The sequence below is a fragment of the Pinus tabuliformis genome, chromosome 6 (assembly GCF_031772625.1).
Source record: "Pinus tabuliformis cultivar Carrire ecotype Pingquan chromosome 6, CPIR1, whole genome shotgun sequence".
In the NCBI taxonomy this organism is placed as follows: domain Eukaryota; kingdom Viridiplantae; phylum Streptophyta; class Pinopsida; order Pinales; family Pinaceae; genus Pinus; species Pinus tabuliformis.
The window spans coordinates 90701923-90722251 of NC_142292.1; positions in this window are offsets into that span (position 1 = coordinate 90701923).

Consider the following 20329-nt stretch of genomic DNA (forward strand, 5'->3'; position numbering starts at 1 on the left):
TGCACATCTATAGCATCCATGTAATCATCATCTTCAAATGCCATTAAAAGTTTATAGTCATTACCTCGTTCATATTCATCACTATTTGATAAACCATCACTGTCTTCATGAGTGTAGTAGCTTTTCTTATTTGCATTCTGTTTCTTGTTCCATCTAGCAGGTTCCTTTCCTTTGTCAATCTTATCCTTATGAGGACATTTGGCAGCATAATGACCTACTCTTTCACAAGCAAAACATTTAAAAGGTAGCTTACCTCTGAACCTTCCAGTACCCCGTTGAAGATTTCTGACAAAATTTGATTCTTCTTCTTCTTCTGGCACGTGACTTGATTCATAGTAGTCTCCTTTGCCTGAAGCCTTAAAAGCAGCTTCTCTCCTATCTGATGGACCTCCTTTTCTCATTTCATAAGCAGTTAGAATTCCGTGTAGCTGAGACATAGTAAGAGTTCGTAGATTTTCCTTTTCTTCTATTGCAGACACTTTAGATTCAAACTTGGGGGACAATGATCTTAGGACTTTTTCAACCACAACAGCCTCTTTTATTTCTTCACCCAAGTTTTTCATGCAATTAACAATCTCATCTATCCGAAGGAAATAGTTAGCCACACTTTCATCATTATACATTCTGAGATTCTCATACTGAATCCTGAGGGTTTGAAGTTTTTCACGTTTTACCTGTTCATCTCCTTCGTAGCTCAAAACAATCTTGTCCCATATTTCTTTTGCAGATTTATATTGCATAACCTTCACAAATTCAGATTGAGATAGACATCCTAGAAGAGTATTAACCGCCTTTGCATTTGTTTCATATTTCTTCTTCTCAGCTAGATCTGTAGGAGTAGCTGATGGAAAAGTATACCCTGTTTCTATAATGTCCCATACTTTTGTACCCAAAGATTGAAGATAGGCAGTAACTCTTACCTTCCAATATACGAAGTTTGTCCCATCAAAAATCAGTGGCCTGATTGATGCTTCCCTCTCGTAGTTGTTCATGATGTTAGATCTTCCTTCAAGCGATCAAGCTTCTTCAGAAGGACCTGCTCTGATACCAATTGTTGGAAATAATACTGAGAGGGGGGTGAATCAGTATTATCAAATTCTTTTCAATATATCTTCCCTATTTATACTTTGAATAATTCTTCAAATATTGATCATTACTTTGTATGTCAGTATCATAAAATAATGAGCAAGAACAAGAAAAGAAAATAGTCACACAAAAGAACACCAGATATAAGGTGGAAACCAAATGTGGGTGAAAACCACCTGCTGCAATATGTCTCTATCTTCTTTCAATTAGAAACTCCTTTTACAATGATTTGTACTGGTGCAGTCCTTTACCAGTACGCAGGCTACAACCTGCAGAGAGCTACAACTCTCTCTCTCGTTTTCCAGTTTCTCCTGGAAGGGAGCTACAACCCCCTACTTCTTTTCTTCCAAGGACCACTTTTCATAAATTTTCAAACTGGATCCAAGAACATCAAACATCAAGTACATGTGAATCAACCAATCCTCTTATACAATCAAACCAATGAGCCACCCCAAACTTCTAAGAATGCTGTAAACAGAAAATCAACACCAGTAACCTAAACTCAAAACACAACAGTAAATAGAAAAACAGGCAGCCAACAAATATTTCAAACAGGTCCGAAACTTCACCAAAATAAACCTGCGGATACCCGCACTTCACCTTCAGCTGCGCTGCGTATACCCACACTTCGTCTTCTTCTGTACTGCATACCTCACACTGTGCCTTTAGCTGCACTGCGTATACCCGCACTTCGTCTTCTTCTGTACTACGTGCCCCGCACTGTGCCTTTAGCTGTGCTGCATATACCCGCACTGTGCCCTCTTCTGTACTGCGTACCCCCGCACTCACGCTGTAGATCGCCTGCGAACCTCTGATTAGGGCCAAATTAACAGTCCTCCAATGTACCACAAACAGTTAGATCTGCAGATCTGATCATGCACCTGAGAGATCATGACTTAGCAATAGATTTGCCTTTAAATTTTTACCTTGATTTAGATCTAGCTTTTAAAACTGATATCCCAAAATTCAGATCTTAAGATATTCGACTTTCATAGATATCTCAGCCAAGAGATCTCCTTCCCTATTTATAGTCAAGTCCTTATTCACACCATGGGACAAAACCATCAATAAAAAATACAAGGGATCCAAACCAGGGCTAAAATAGATCCTATACCATGGGCCAAAACCATAGGATCATGAACAATGGGCTAAATACCACGGGCCAAACATAAGAAACCCCACGTGAGCACACTTCTCTGCCTTGAAGTGAGTGAACTGGGGGACCGCACTTTCTGAACGGGTAACCTGTGAGTATGACCGCACTTCATGAACGACTTGCCTGCGGGTCCGCACCTTTTGAACCATTCACCTGCGAACCTCTTAATTTCCAACATTTTGAGAGCCTGAACAAAACATTTTCACTAGAGTGAGTTGCGATCAAGTACAACACCTGTAACATAGAGCCATACCAGAATCATAATGCCAACACACTATCTACAATAGTCTGCAGAGCTTCTCAGAGTTCAAAGAGGACTTCCTTCACATGTACATCAAGGCATGCAAGGACCCTACAAAGACATGGCACGAGATACCTTACCTGGAGATGGACGATGTCATATTCATTGTGCTTGAGTCATGGCTGCTAGAGTGGCGTGCTCTAGCCAGCTCCATGGTGGAAGCAGAGAAGTTCGCTGCACAGAGGAAGAAGGAGGAGGTAAAACTGTGGATGGTGCAGTTGGCAGAGAAGCATTGGAATGAAGCAATAGTAGCGAAGGCCTAGGTGGCGCGAGACACTACGAAGGAAACAGAAGAGAAGCAAAAGGTAGTAGAGAAGAAGTGCAAAGGCCATAAGTCACCTTCACCCGAACAGGAAAAAATCTGGAGGAAGGTGGCATGGACTCACAGACAGCGTCCACATAGCTGAAATGGCAGTGCCCAAGGGAGCACGTAGGGCCGTGGAAGAAGTCGAAGGTTTCCAAGACTTCTTTCGACTCGATCACCCTCACTGAGGGGGATCTGCATGACAATGGGGAGATGGTGAGGGACGTCACTACGGAGACCCTCCAGCAGTTCATGGAGGAACACTAGATGGTGTTGGGGTCCCTCCATGCACAGATATAGGGGTTGTAGGTGCACACTCCACAGGCTGGTACTCTGTAAACCAGCCTGATGGTAGGCACGGCCATGGCCAAGGAAATGTTGCGCGCTCGGGTGACTAACACTATAGTGTTGCCAGACGGAGCACTCGTCGCAGAAAATGAGGCCGACAGGCGTATGGTTAGTGGGCTAAATGGAGTCGAGATAAAGTTGGCTACACTCCCTTGGGAAACACTCTATGTTTTGTAGGACGGAGTTACTACAGAACTGCAAGTCAGGGAGGGTTGCTGCTCCAGGTCATGAGTGAGAAGCGCATCAATGTTGAACAATTGAGCCTGTAGCATGACGAAGTAGTGGCATAGAATCAAGATCTTGTATAGGTGGTCGAGGAAGCCTTCCAGATGGTCCTAGAGTTGGCCATCCAAGCAGAGGAACTAGTGGAGGCACGCATCCAGAAACTAGGAGAAAGGGTGCGCAAGGCTAAGGAAGAGATGGCCAAGGTTTAGCTCGAGCTTAACCTTCAGATAGTTGAACTGCAACTGAAGGTCTAGCCTTCAACTCTGCCAAAAGTTAAGGAACAATGCGCCAGCGTGATTACAGTGGTAATAACGGAGGTCGACAGCGCAGTGAAAGACTATACAAGGTTGTTCAAGGAGTCGTTTTAGGTTATCACCACTCTGCAGGAGGACCCGAACATACAACGCCTAGAAACAGAGGCGTGTGAGCTATAATAGAAGTACGATGAAGTAAAAGGGACCACGTAGATGGCTGCCCTTACACAGAGGCTCGCGTGGATGTAGTAGGCAAAAGCTCTCAAGGAGCAGGTGGATGCTGCTCGACACAAGGAAGTCGTTTTGAAGGCGTGCATATAGTCATGGATTGATGAGGCTTTTGTCATTACTGCCTCCCTTGAAGCCAAGCTCACATAGATCCAGGGAACGTAGGAATAGGTTCAGGAAAGAAGCTCAGCTACAACGATCTCAGAACAGCGCATGCAGGAAGTGCAGCAGGTAGCCGCTCAGTGCATTGTCGATCTTGCAACGATCGAGGCAGAGTTGGGAGTCTTCGTGCAAAGATCTCCGCACCAACAGAGTGGCTCGAGGGCAACTCACAATGTTTGTGTTGGGGGCCTGTTGGGCGTAGGATCCCCCAAGGGATGTTTTGGGGCTTAGAGTTGAGATTATGGTCAAAAGTTTTAACCTTGATGTAAAGACTTTGCATTTTGTGGGCATTGAGTGCGTAGCCTGTAAATGAGTCATAGGGTTGCCCACCCTCAATTTTGTAATGTAATGTTGGCTGTAGAGATCTACCCATGGTCCGCGGACCATGGGATTGTATAAATAGAGCAAGGCTCTAAGTAGTTAAGAAGATAAGAAATCAATCAATTGATGATCATGGAATAGAAGCATAGCAGAGTATTTGAAGTGTAAAATCTATTCTTGGGTTGAAGAGTAGGAGAAGGCTCTCCAGTTGAGTGCACGAAGGCCTAGTAGTCCGCAGCTGAGTGTGCGGACCCCTGTAGCTGACTGTGCAGGGTGAGTAGAGTCTATAACAGTTGGAAGAATTAATAAAGAGAAGTTTTATATCATTCCTATGTATTTATTTCCTGTTTTCTGCATTGACCGTATTGGGTATGAATTGCAATTATACTTTTTATATGATGCGCGAACATATGTGACTGTGATAATTAAGTGAATGGGAGATAAAGTATCTATTTACAATGAGGCTTGAAGGCCTATTTATTGTTGAGAAACAATGGAAAACCCTTCACATCCCAAAACCTAACCCTAGAAGATGAAACACCAAATTTTGGGCCCCGTTTTCGATAAGTTAGTACATCAACTTCCCGGGGTCATAACTTTGGCACCCGATCTTCGTTTGACACATACAATAGCTCATTAGAAAGATCTATTTGAGGACTATAACTTTGGAAAGAGAAACATCAATCCATGGACCCATGTTGCTCCCAAATTTCCCAAAAAGCATCGTTTAGGGCCTCAAAACGACTTCGGAAGTTCAGGACCCGAAAAACTGCTAAAAATAGTAAATTGTGCTACAATTACGGAAACTGATAAACTGAAAGAGCCAGTCATGGAGGTCCAAATGGGATAGGTGGGTGGCCACCAACATCCTGCTGGATCATTCCTCCCCCTTAGGAAGTAATGGTCCCCACTGCGTTGAGTTCCTTCATCTATTGAACTCAGTCCCTCGTGAGCTATTCTGCAATCTTTGATGTGTCCAGTAATGGTGGGAAGCATGGTCAAGGGCAGTACAAATTGAACACTCAGTGTAAGCAAAGGAATGGAGGAATGTTGTGCTCCAAAGCATTACTTCCCATAGCCTTGGTAATGGTGTAAGGACCATGTCAGCGTGGTCAGAGCTTTTGATGAGCTCATGTAAGGCGTTCTTTTTGCAGATGCAACCAGACTTTGTTACCCACCTGAAGCTTGTGTGGTACCCCCGTGGGTGAGGAGAAGCTGTTCCTATGTTATTTCATGACAATATCACTCTGTTGCTGCTTCTGTGTGGAGGAACCCTTCACGGGGGTCATGGATGTGGCGACGATCTTCCCCTTACTTTGGGAGCGAACTAGATAGAAAATGAATTTATTATTTTGGGAGATGAGCATGCTGCCTTTCTTAGCAGCAATCAAAGAGGTGGTGGTAGGTGGGGCTACCTTCGGTATCTTGTATAATTAATTACCCAAAGAAATAATAATAGCACAAGGCCTTGACTCATACACAACATGTCATCTCCACAAGTATGGCTAGCCTAGTAGTACATCACATACATCTAGAGGTCTATCATCACACAATACCTCATTTATGAAGGGATCGATGATGTAGTGAAGGCAGCACTGCTGGTGAAATTTGAGATCTCATCCTTCTTGAAGCCACCTGATAGTGTATGGCTACAGGTGTGGTGTAGTCGGCAGGCCCAATCACTTCACGACCTCTACTGAAATGAGTTTCTTTTGGCTACCACTGTCAACAATGAATTGCTGCGGTGAACCCTTCACCCACATTTGTGAGTGGAAAATACGCTCTCCCTCCTCTGGATCTTTGGGCTCATTCTTCTGGATCTTGGCGATGGCAACAGTGATGCTGGGCCCCACATCAATGATTTTCTTCCCTTTACCATTCCCCTTGTCGGGTTCTGACTCAGTGTTGGGTAGCGAAAGCCCCGCGTAATGATTTTGTGGCTCAAAGCCCACAATTTTGGGTAAAAGTATGGTAAAGACTCTGCAAAGTGCGTGGAGCATGAATTGTAATGAGTCAAGTCAAAGGGTTGTCCACCAGAAAATAATGTAAGAAACTAGAAAGTGAGTCGGCTGGCCCATGGTCTGCGGACCATGGAAATGTATAAATAGAGCAAGGCTCTACAGCTAGAAGTTAGTTTCTTTTGGTTTTGTATCTTGATGTTATGGGTTTGTGAAGACAATATTCTCCCTGCATCTATAAGTCTGAGTCACAGGTGTTGATAGATAGATAGAGGCTCTGCAGCTATGCGCGTAGAACCCTGGTACAGTCCACAGTTGTGTGCGCAGACCCCTGCAGTTGAGTGCGCAAGGCGGATCTGGTTGTACTGAAAAGAGGATCAATAAAGATAAGAATTTCTAAATCATTGTGTGTTTTATCGTGGACTTATCTGTTGCTTATATTCTAAATTTATGCATGTTTATGATTGCGTGCACTAGTTTTTACTATTAAATGTTTACTTAAAGACCTAAAGAACTAGATCAAATCTATAATAAATTCATTGATAAGAAAACGCACCTATGCAGAAGCCCAATAGCAGTACAGAGTGGTGTGAGGCCGCAGAACGGTTCACGACTCATACACACCACATTGATACATCCCAAGGGTTCAGAAACCTAGTTCCAGCACCCTGCCCTGCTACCTCGGGTTAGACCTCAGTCCGTGCTCCGCGTGCTATTGCCGAAAGGGCCGGTAGTTGCGGGATTTGTTTTGCTAATAAACTCTTCTGAACCTGGGTCAGGGCCTAATAAGCCAACAAATGGTTCTGTTGCCAAGACCAGGATCTACGTAAGGGATGTCTGATCTTGGAACACTGGAACCCTATGAAGAAAGAACTTGAAAATTGGTTGGATCAGAAGCTTCACGAATTTGTGGTACAAGAAAATAGAAACCTGCGGATATCTGAGGAAAGGTGGCTGGACCACTACATATACACAGAGATCCACGGGATCTTATTCATGTCCTTTGTGACAGAGCTATATGAGTGGATCACGAGGCTAGCTGACAATCAGGGAAGGTGCTGACTGGATCAACGCATCATGTGGACTCCAGAGTTGGTGCATAGCCTGGAAGCATCTGAATATAAAATTGCACTAGCAGTAGATCACTAGTTGGATTGAATAATAGGCAGGTTTATCACCGAATTCGCGATTGACACAACTGTGAGTTATAGCGAAGCAGAAAGGCACTTTCTCCAAGGACCGCAGGGTAAGTACATCAAATCATTGAATACCTAGATTAAAATTTTGTTATGTGAGAAACGGGTTATGCACATCCATTGATGTCTGGGGTAACATGGAGCGGAAGAGGCTACCAAGGGACCGAAGGATTAGAGAATAGTCCCCTGATTTCTATTTCGTGAGAAAGCGAGGAGGAGCTCGCAGGGTTCTCTCTGAGAACCGCAGTCTGATTAATAAAGCAACACATTCCACTGGTACCATCGCCATCCACACCATCCCCCACTTCACCTACATCAAACCCATCTTTGCCTACCCCACTTCTGCCACCACCAAGGGTTGGAATGGCAAGTGTGATCAAGTTGGCGGTATTTAGAGGCATAGGGAATGAGGAACCGGATCAGTTCTGGCTTGTGGTAAAGGCTGTATGGGAAGCCCAAGGTGTGACGGATGATAATATAAAAAATGCTACTCTGGTAAGCGCACTGACATGGTATATAAAGTACTCTAGTGATCACCCAAATGCGAGAATAGTGATGATCTAGGATGCATTGAATAAAGAATTTAGCCAGCCAAAATTAGAGATGTAGTTGATCATCGGGTTTAAAGAGATCGCGATGCTACCTGGTGAAACCCCATGGGATCTGGATCAGAGATTGAAGACTACAATCTACGAGGCTAACATGAAGCTGAAAAATGTGCAACACTACTCGTGGTTTGTGGCATCGTTGACACCACATCTGAGGATGGTGGTATCATAGCAAAAGATCTCAACCCAAGTTGAAGCATTAGAAACAACAATGAGGTTGCATGAAACTCCAATATAGGATCCAGGGTTGGGAGTTTAGTAAATCCACGCGCAACTACAAAACCTATTCTTAGATATGTAAAGTTTGAAACAAGATAAGGCGCCCCAGTCAGAGGGGCACGCAAAGGTGTGGTGCATAAAATGTAAAGGCCAGGGCCATGATAAGGATCATTATCCGATATTCACAAACTATTTGGTAGGAGGGGGACCATTGCCATTGCAACCAGAGGCACAAGTAGGGCCAAGCACGACGGCCACACTCTGGTGCGCAATCTGCCAGGTGGGAGGAAAGCACACCACGGACAACTGTCATCTATTGCAGAAACTTATACAACCCGCTCAACAACTATTTTGCAATTTTTTGTAGATCGATGGGCCATGACGAACGCAATTGCCAAAGTTATGAGTTTTTGATGGATCAAACACCTGCGTATAGGATGCAGACTGAGGCACAAGGTTAGGATCCAGCTACAGCACTAGCGCGGGGCGGATTCCAGGGACGCGGATGGGGACGAGGAGGAATGGGACCCGGACAAGGGCAGGGACAATTAATCTACTACAATTGTGGAGGACCTAGGCACTACGCGCGGGATTGCACAAACCTGACTAGAACATGTTGCATGTACTATTACCAATTTGATCATGAAGCAGTAGATTGCCCCACATTAATTGCACAGATGCAGGAAAAAGGGGTGTGTTGTGGAGGTAAATCCCATTTGCAGACAGAGGCGATACCTACTAGCCCAAATGGGGTCTACCAACAATCAAACAACGCTAACACACAGGTTCCTAATTGAAAATCAAAGACCGATGATGAGGGCCTACCTAGATTCCAATGCTAGTATTTGTAGAAGAGTCGTCGCTCCCGTTCCTTTGCTCCGGCCGGTCACAATCCCCACGATCCTCATGAACTGACACCTGGAAATGCAAAGAACGACACAAATACAAGCATAAAATCCAATAGATGCAACTATACATCAGTCAGAAAGGATATAACTCAATCATCATTACAAAGAAAATAAGAGTGGAACCATAATGATAGTCGTCTACTATTGATAAAAAACAAAGAAGAATACAACCATAGTTCTGATGTCAAATCCTCCTTTAGCTAGGTGATCAGTAGCACATGCCTTGCAAAGCTTGTTGGGAATGGGGAACAAGCCTCTCTCTCCTTGGTTACTTGGACAAGAATCTCCTCACTTTAGATTTAGCTTCATGGGAATGAAGAAGGCTTCTTGTAGCATGAGCTTAGCAATTCTTAGACTTTGAGACTTAGAGTTTGGAACTTGGAGACTAACTTGTCAAAGGCAAAAGGACAAGCTTTTATAGATAGAGGAGAAGGAGTTAGGGTCATCCACAAGATTCATGGGATTGGCTTTATCACTAAGAAGCTTCCATGAGAGGTGGAGGACTACTTCCCTTCTATGGAGATTCGAAGCCCAACTGAACTAACTCAAGATGGAATTAGTTCATGAATATGTTAGGAAGAACCTTCGTAAGTTCGTTTGTTACAAACTTTATGCAACTGGGCTGGCGCGAGTGCAACTCTGAGACAGAGCGCCAGCTGGCGTGCCCTCTTTGGAGGATTTCCCCCATTGGAGCGAGTGATACACAGTGGAATCGCGCCAATGGAAAAGGTCTATTTTTATGGGTACTTTGGAGAAGGTGTCTTCAGGGCATATGAAGTACATACTCAAGGGGATATAATGCAAGTGTTTTCAGGTTATGTCACTTCTCATAGGTCCCAGAATAAGTCCTCCAATGTGCGAGAAAAGGGGTAACAGGGACGGTGACAAATTAGTGTGTAACAGATGCCCCCTAAAGCATGAAGCCCGAGAGAGAAAGAGGGGTGAAATGCTTTACAAGAACATGGCCAACTGAAAACACTGCCGTCAGAGAACCTGCATGAAGAAGTACAACTGATATCTCAAGTACATGATGTATGTGGTATGGGCGCAGCCATCCATAGCAGAGTACATAAAAATCCAGATCCAAGGTATGGGCGCAGCCATCCAGTAAGGATCGATAAGTAGACTCAGCCATGGTCACAGCCATCCAGCGAATGAGTCATGTAATGATCATAATAATCCACAAAATCGCAACCTGGATCTCAACAGAAAAAATCCAGGGTCTTGCGTTCTATCTCGACCCGAACAAAGTACAAGTTCAAGCATGCGAATATGGGAGTCAAAGTCGAACATGCAAGAACATCGTCTTATTACCAGTCAATAATGAAAACTGTTAACAGACGCGAGAGGTACCACCAATAATGACAATGGTCCTCAAGGTACTATAGGTACAATCTACAGCATGTGAATCAGTGAGCCGGCGTCGAACACCCGTAGAATCATTCGATCGGAGGCCAATGATAAAATCCTCGCGTCGAACACGAAGAACCTGCCATTGAGGCAAGCAGGCTCCAAGGCACCTGAAGGGAGTCTCTAGGTTAACTTCCTAGATAATGAGCTGAAGTCGAGAGGAAGTGACCTTGATCGAAGGTGGGCCATAATGTTTTCCACATCATCAACACAAGACAGAGAAAGATAAGATGTTTTGTGTGAGGTATTAGAGGGAGATTGAGTATTCTGCAGAGGTCAACTTCTCTTGAACATATTGTCGGCACGACAGTGGACTTGGCAGTATTTGACATCAAATGATCAAGGGTCATGGTGATGAGGTAATGAGCAGATGAGAGGTCAAACAGGTTAACCCAAACCCACGGAGGCAAGTGTAAAAGCAAGATGAGATGTCCCCACCCAGACACGAATGCAGACAAGTGCCATGTTCAAGAGCGACATACTGCCGACATGACAATAATTGTGGTCCCATTTTCCCCACCATTGCTACCGAGTACCCCGATTATTTTTTTATGACAAGCTTGACGGCGATAGCATATGCTTGAAAGGCGTCATTTCGACGGCATCCAATGTCATCAAGTTTTAACGAGTCTGACAGAGGAAGAACTCGACGCCTTTTCATGTTTAGAGAGTTTGAAAAGACAGCAAAAAAGTAAACTCCAGGGGTGTCCTTTTTCGTAAAGTTGTGTCTCTCGAGCCCGAAAAAGTATAAAACAATGCTCGAAAGAACCGCCTGATCATTACGATCGAGGAGTACTTTTCATGAGTAGTGATTTCAATCTGAAAAATTAAAAAAGTGATTGAAACCACGTCGCTTCGTAACCGTTAACGAACCTGAAACGACAAGGGTATGATGGTCTTTTCGTCTTTACACGGTCGGAAAAGAGCTTAAAGCGGACCGCCTATTATTACCTTTAACGAGTCAAGAGGGACAACTCAGCAATCTTTTCATCTTTAAACAGTCGGAAAAGAGTTGAAAGTAGACCTCCATTTTTATTCTCTTTAATGAGTCAAAAAGGAAAAAATACTCGGCAATCTTTTCATCTTTTACGAGTCAGAAAAGAGCTTAAAGGAGACTCGTCCTAGAGGAATGAGTGGTATAACGGGTAGCAACTGGTTCCGGCAATGGTGGAACTGCTCAAAAAATGTAATGGTCAAGAGGCTGGCTAATAAAACCACTCATGGCTGTGGTTCCTCGGGAAAGGAAAATGACCAAGTGAAAGCATATGATCGGCCAAAGAGATGGTGGCAATGGAATGAAACAACCAAGGCTCATCTAGCAAATTTAGTGGATAGGCGGCAATCACAAGATGTGAATTAGGTATGTGTTCATTTTTACACAAGCTTGAACCATGGAGAACTCTGCTTGGATTCGGTTTCATGTTTACACAAGCTTGAAATGAAAAACTATGCTTGTTATGAGTTCGCATGCCCCAAGCATAATGACGCAAAACAAGGTACATGCCCCCAAGCTTCATTGCATTCAACAAAGTGGATGGAATGAAGGTTCACTCTTGAGATCTATGAAAGACTCGACTTGTATTTTACGATATCTTAATCAAAAGACTCGATTTGGAAAGGGAGTTGTTTCATTTTTTGATGAGGTTGACACAGTAAAAGAACTATCCTCATAACCCTTGTTTCATTTTTTAACAAGCTTGACACAAGATCAGGAACTATGCTCGAGACTCCTTGTTTCATTTTTTAACGAGGTTGACACAAGATCAAAACTATCCTTGGGACTCCTTGTTTCATTTTTTAAGGAGCTTGACATAGGAAAGGAACTATGCTCCGCCCAGACCCAGTTTCATTTTTTAAGGAGCTTGACATAGGAAAGGAAACCATGCTCCGACCAGACCTAGTTTCATTTTTTAAGGAGCTTGACATAGGAAAGGAACTATGCTCCGACCAGACCTAGTTTCATCTTTTAAGGAGCTTGACATAGGAAAGGAACTATGCTCCGACCAGACCTAGTTTCATTTTTTAAGGAGCTTGACATAGGAAAGGAACTATGCTCCGACCAGACCTAGTTTCATTTTTTAAGGAGCTTGACATAGGAAAGGAACTATGCTCCGACCAGACCTAGTTTCATTTTTTAAGGAGCTTGACATAGGAAAGGAACTATTCTCCGACCGGACCTAGTTTCATTTTTTAAGGAGCTTGACATAGGAAAGGAACTATGCTCCGACCAGACCTAGTTTCATTTTTTAAGGAGCTTGACATAGGAAAGGAACTATGCTCTGACCAGACCTAGTTTCATTTTTTAAGGAGCTTGACATAGGAAAGGAACTATGCTCTGACCGAACTTCATCATAATGATCAGGAAGTTGTTGCTTCCAAGAGTGTCACTCCCGGTGGAAGGAAAACATCTCGGAAGTTAGAACCCAATGCCCCCAGGACACTACGGACGACGATGGTATCACTGGATATAGGCACGGGATAAGTGGCCACGTAGTTGATATGTGGTGGGGCAGATACAACTGGTGGATAAAAACCAGGAGGGGATGACAACTGCGTAGGAGGCACAGGGGGACTAAAGAACGATAATTGATCTATAGTCACGATTCTTCCGTCGTGTGGAAAGAAAACCACACAGAAAAGCGAAGACACAAGGGCCCCCATGGCATAAACATAGTCACGGCCAAGGAGAAGACTGAAATCTAAAGCACCTTGGGTAACCATTACATTTATATAGACAGTTTTTCCTCCCAAAGTAATAGGGAACTTTAGGAGGACTCCCAGAGATGGACAGGCTCCTTCGTCGAAGGCCAACAAATTCTGCATGACTGGCACAAGCTGTGGGGAGCCCAAAGCTTGCCAAGTAATGAAAGGCATGAGACTGATAGATGCACCCTCATCCAAGACAGTGCCAGGTACTGCCTTATCATAGGCATGTACTATAATCTGGAAAGGCACATGGGATGGAAGGCGAAATGTAGTCAAATGACTCCAGTCGAAGGAAATGACTAAGCTACTTGGTGGGGGAATCGTATGATTGCCCCCCTGCTCTATAGGAGCCGAAGGAGGACCCCCTTGATCAGTGAGGATAGGAGGGTCTTTCTCGGACTCAGGAGAATCTGACGAGATGAGAAGAAAATGAGCAATAGAATCATGATGCTCCTCTGAAATAGAGTAATCAACAGGTGATGAACCCAAGTCAACACTCTCTCTGACCAATGGTTGGTCTAGAGCAGGCTTGGCACAGCAAGGTTCGGAAGGAGGAGGACAGACAAGAGAAGAATCTAAGTCAATCTCGTTGTCCACAAGGAGGGGGTCAGAAGAGAGCCTCTGATAACCAACAGTAAGTGGGGGTGAAGAAGCTGTAAGACTTTCCAAAACAGCGGAAGCTTTATCCATGAGCAGACAAAGGTGAAGGGGATGGTTTCCTTCACATAGTCTACAGGAGATTCGAATCTTCGCTTTCTTCTGAATGTTGTCAGTTGAGATGCTTTAGAGGATGATGAGGGACGAGCTAGATTGCGAGACCATACTTCTAGGATCCTGGGAATACCAGGACAATCACGAAGAAGATGGTCATCCTTGCACAATCTACAAGGAAATTTGACCTTCCACGGAGGAGCAGAAGGTGGCTCGACTTGAGTTGTACTTTGAACCTCTTGCTTAGGAGACTTCTTCTTCTTTGTCTTCTTCTTCTTCTTCTTAGCCACCTAGTTACTTGAATCTAGACTTTCACCAGGCGAAGTAGAAGATGAGGATGCAGAAACAGGCGAAGAAGGGGAGAGGTCCACCTTAGAGTCAACATGATGTTGTTCGGGTGGAGGAACTGATTGACCAGCAATTGAGATGGTAGGGACTAGAGAGGTTGAGAACAACCAAATAGGAAACCCAACAGTTAACCTAGGAAGGGACAACGTTGCCATGTAAGGAGCACCAACATTTCCAAAAGGAGGGAAATGACCTGGATTCCCATCAGAGGGGATGCCTGGGTTGGTAAACTCTAGAAAAGTTGCCATCACAAACGAGAAAGAACCCTACTCAAACTAACGCAAACAAGATCTAACCGAGTAAATGTGAATCGTGGCTGAATAAATTTTAAGACACAGGAACAAAACTTGACCTTTTCATTTTTAAAGAGTCGAGAAAAGGACAAAGGATGACTCTAGTCGCCTTCAAATGTTTAATGAGCCTGAAGTGACAAGTGCTTAGATGGAACTTTTCTTTTAGGGAGTCCGAAAGGGAATGAAAGTGACTGCTTGGGAGAGCTAGGCAAAGAGGTTTACCAAATAAATCCGTAAAACTGCATATACACCTTGGCGGTCATATGAAAACCAAGGACTTTCCGTACGGTAGTCAATCTTCCCGAATGCTGTGTTCAGTACGTTACGGCTTGTAAGGCGACAGACACGGCTTCCTATGGATAAAGGATGATAACCTAGTGGGGTCTCCCCATATGCTCGACGGTACGTGGGAGCTCAAATCCATACTAGACCACTATTGCGTCACGGAAGGAGGAATAAACCCAACCTTGAGTGAAACAAAAGTGACTAGGTTTAACGATGCCGGAGCACGTCTCTAGCCTAGACCTCTAAAAAGTGTGTGTTATGTTCCAATGCATTGTTAGATTCATTCAGTTCATTTTAAAGTTGATCTTGTATTAGGTTTCAATTTTCAGGCCTTACCGTATGTAATCTCTCAAAATTCCCTAAATGCAAACTATATGCCAAAATATGTCATTTCATTCGATGAATGCTAGTTACGAGAGGGTTTGAGGGCTTTCACACAAACGAAATGATCACAACACAACAAAGAATTTCCCTAATGCATCTAATGGAAATTAACAAACTTTTCTTCGAGATCACTAATCACTAATCAAAATTAAAAGCTTCTAATTCTCATTAACTAATACAAAGCAAAAGAGATTTTTTCTTTTGTTGATGGCAAAACGCACTAAACAACTTTGAGAAATGATAACAAAAGAGTAAAAACACAAATTTCACTCAATGCAAACACATTCAGTTCCCTAAATCACAAAGCAAACCTCCAAAGAACAAGAAAAGTCCCAAAGACACCAATGAGCCGTGTAATCTAGGCTCAAAGCGAAACAAAGCGGAATTCAAGTGAAAACAAAGCAAGTCACCCAAATAACGCAATAAAATGATTAACAACCACTAAACGAGTGCAAGGGAGTAATCAGAAAGTTGACTGGACTAATAGAAGACCAAAATTCCTAAGGAAGGCTTGACACACAAAGCCACTAGATGCCCTAGGGCTAGAAATGTGAAATTGATAGAAAATGGCAAACATCCAAAGGGTAAAGGTAATCTATGCACAATTCACTTGAAAAGTATGCAAATGTAATCTATGCACATTCTGAAAATGAGAATTCTAATTATGCAAGTGTGATCTATGCAAGAGAATTCTCAAACACAAGATGATTCTAATGTAATCCAAGAACCAATCAAGTGCAAATCAAGAAAATTGGGTGAGAGTTCCAAAGATCGAAAAATAAAAACACTCAAAGGCGATTAACACTCATTACTAGGAACTTTTTTTGCAAAAACAAAAGAAAAAAGATGCAAAATTGTGAAAAGATTGAGACAAACCTCCAAGTAATGACCAAAGGAAATCAAATTAAGAATTTCTCAAAAAAGAGACTCAAAACCAGTCAAACAAGACTCCAACACACTCAAGTAGTCTAAAAAAGGTACCCAGAACAAAAACTAAGCTCAGAGGGCTCATAGCCAAGCAAACTTCAAAAGTTCCCAGGCCTAGCGCGACTGTCAAGCTGAAACTTGCGCCTTTAAGGGATTGGTGCGGGTTGTAAATGTGCAACTAGCGCCAACTGGCGCGATTGTAACGCTATAAAAAAGCACCATCCGAGTTTGCTATGGAAAAATAAAAAACAAACGAGCCAAAGCTAAGTCAACAATACCCAGGTATATGCTTAACACATGCAAGTCGAACGTGGCTTGCTTCCCCATCCATCCACGTGGGGGCAGAAGGGCAAAAATCCCAAATCATTCATAAAGCAAGCTAATTCGTGTTGTTCGATGAGCAAATCCTATACAAGTTCGAACCAATGGAATACTTATATCACTCATTACTTGGATTCGTTCACCATCTTCATATGAAATAGAATAGCTAATTTGAATTTGCAAGGGGAAGAAATCGATCTATCATTCATGGCATAATAACATATATAATATATGCATTCACGCTCTCTCGATCGAATAGGGTGAGGTACAACCGACTGGATCCACTCCCCGTGCTTTTCTCTGAACCGACTGGATCCACTCCCATGATGCGCTGGTAAGGATGCACTTCACTGAATCCGAGAGTGCTAATTCTGCAACTGCATGTGGAAAATCCGGTGCTAGTCTTAGTAAGAATCCCCTACGCATTCATCTGACTCTATCAACCGCTTCGGGTGCTTATGGATAAACTAAGTAAACTGGCGGCTACCTATGCCCCCAAAAAAGGCTAGGGACTTCATCGACTGGATTACCGGGTTATTACTCTACCTCCATTACCTACGCTGTATCTACTCTTAAGCTTCTTGTTCAGCCATTTGTTCAGAAGCACAAAATGAAGCCCATTTCCATAGCCTTAGTTGGTAACTCAACCCACTTGAAAGTGAAATGGCTTGTCATTGTATGTTTAGTGGATCGGGGGTCACTCACTATTCCGATGGTGAGGGGCCCTTTTTTTGACTTATTTGCCCCCCCAAATTAAGTCAAAAAAAAAGAAACATAGGGATTCAACCCAGAAGGCTAACCAAGCAGGAGAAACCAAGAAACAAGGCAAGTTCCAAGCCGTTCAGCTCGTAAACCAAACCGGAGATGGACTGAAGTGGCGTTGATCTACTTTGCTAATGCAGAGAAATAGTGTTTCGAAGGCTGTCTGGCCGTACTTCAGGCTCCGTCTAAAGTTTACAAATCTAACAACAAGACAAAACAAACAACAAGGCAAAAAACCATCTCCCTAGTGGAGTCGCCAAATTGTTGTGGAGGTAAATCCCCTCTGCAGACAGACGCGATCCCTACTAGCCCAAATGGGGTCTAGCAACAATCAAACAATGCTAACACGCAGGTTCCTAATTGCAAATCAAAGACTGATGATGAGGACCTACCTGGATTCCAACGCTAATATTTGTAGAAGAGTCGTCGCTCCCGTTCCTTTGCTCCGGCCGGTCACAATCCCCACGATCCTTGTGAACGAACACCTGCACATGCAAAGAACGACACAAATACAAGCATAAAATCCAATAGATGCAACTATATATCAATCAAAAAGGATATAACTCAATCGTCATTACAAAGACAATAAGAGTGGAACCATAATGATAGACATCTATTATTGATAAACAACAAAGAAGAATACAACCATAGTTCTGACGTCAAATCCTCCTTTAGCTGGGTGATCAGCAACACATGCCTTGCAAAGCTTGTTGGGAATGGGGAACAAGCCTCTCTCTCCTTGGTTACTTGGACAAGAATCTCCTCACTTTAGATTTAGCTTCATGGAGATTCGAAGCCCAACTGAACTAACTCAAGATGGAATCAGTTCATGAATAGGTTAGGAAGAACCTTCGTAAGTTCGTTTGTTAAAAACTTTACCCAACTAGGCTGGTGCGAGTGTGACTCTGAGACAGAGTGCCAGCTGGCGTGCCCTCTTTGGAGGATTTCCCCCATTAGTGTGAGTGATACACAGTGGAATCGCGCTAATGGAAAAAGGTCTATTTTTATGGGTACTTTGCAGAAGGTGTCTTCAGGGCATATGAAGTACATACTCAAGGGGATACAATGCAAGTGTTTTCAGGTTATTTCACTTCTCATAGGTCCCGGAATAAGTCCTCCAATGTGTGGGAAAAGGGTTAACAGGGACGGTGGCAAATTACTATGTAACAGGGTGCTTCACGCTACTCCCAGTCCGAATGTCCAAATGATGAAGTTGGAACCGCGCGAGGAGGATCCTAACGTGAACATGATGCTCAAAAGTGGTGCAAATATAGGGGAAGATAAGGGGAAGCATCTTGAAGAGGATGCATGGGTTCGCAAGGCTCCTACAAAGCAACCTGAGTTTGATTTGGAACAAGTGAAGGAAACATTTATGGAAGTTAAGAAGAGCTTCGCAGAGGCTTCTACTTCGGATAGCAAGGATCAAACTAAACCAGAGGTGGATACTTCTATGCTAACTGCCTTTTTAGAGACATGCATGAAGCTACTATGGTACACTCAAGCGGTGAAGGGATTGCAAGAACTGATAACTAGATGCATAGGGTCAGGTAAACCACACATGGTCAGGAAACTAGGCAAGCATGCTTTAAGCACCGGGCGGGAAATGCGGTTGACTGCCCTGATTAGGGACTATGAGATGGATCAGGTTGTTCGAGAATTGGGATCAAATGCGAATGTCCTACCTAAATAGACATGGGAACGCATGGGTAGGCCCACATTACTTTGGTCTCCTATTCAATGATGGATGGTGAACCAACAGAAGATCTCCATGGGGAGATTACAAGGAGTCACGATGGATATAGAAGGTGTGAGCACACAAATAGATTTTGAGGTAATAGAAACTGTGGATGACACTAACCCTTACCCAGCACTATTAGGGATATACTGGGCCACAGACATGAATGGAGTCATTAATTTAAAAAACCAAAAGATTATATTTTAAAAGAAGTCCCTACGAGTAGTCTTTCCACTAGATCTGGCTGAAGGAGCATGCTACACTGAATCCGTACATGACGATGAGATCAATGAGGACTTGGATCATATCTACTAGATCACAGCGCAAGATCAGGATCATGTGAATCCGATAGTAGACGGGATAATCTCATGGGAATGCGACAGTTCCTGTACATCAGACTCCGATGAAGAGATTGAGTGATGGTAGAACCGATTGCATGAGGTAGCAACACTAAATTGTAATCTAATGGTTATATCACTACGTCGTGTAATGATAGAAGCAAGGGAGTGGCCAACCGATGAGGGTGCAACAAAAGCGGAGGAACCAATAGACCACTACGAAATGGCAAGTTTGGAAGAAAAGCAGCAGGGTGCACAAACGGGGCCACCGTGTGCAACAATTGCACCAGGGTGGAGGATACACCAAAAAACTAGGGGAAAGTGGTGCGAATATAGGAGGCAGGCGTGCGTATGGGTTGGAGGACAAAATGGAGTGAGAATGCATCGGTGGCATAGGGTGTAGGTGTATGGTGTGCTAATACCTAACCGACTACGAATCAAAAATTCAAATTCACCGCAGTAATGTAGTCCGCCAGCTGTCCGCGACAAAGCTAGCAGGAAAACAGGGGGGAGCATGAACAGTGTCTGCCTAATAAGATGACCCACTGGGAATCCATGTATACCAGGGATTTGATGGGCCTATAACAGGATGGAGGCGAAGGTGAGCTTCTCAACAATAAGACAAGAGGGAACCCAGAATGGGCGTGGTAGTAGGAGGCTTCGCGAAATCAATGAAGAATGGGCGTAGCTGAGAAGGAAAAGCGCAATTTTGGGGGAAAGAATCAGCAACATGAGAAATGGTGTCACACCAGCAGGTCGTGCGAATCTACACATAAGGGAACCAGGTCTGGCCAAGTCTATCGCGGTAATAGAGCAAGTTGCGACCCTGCTATCA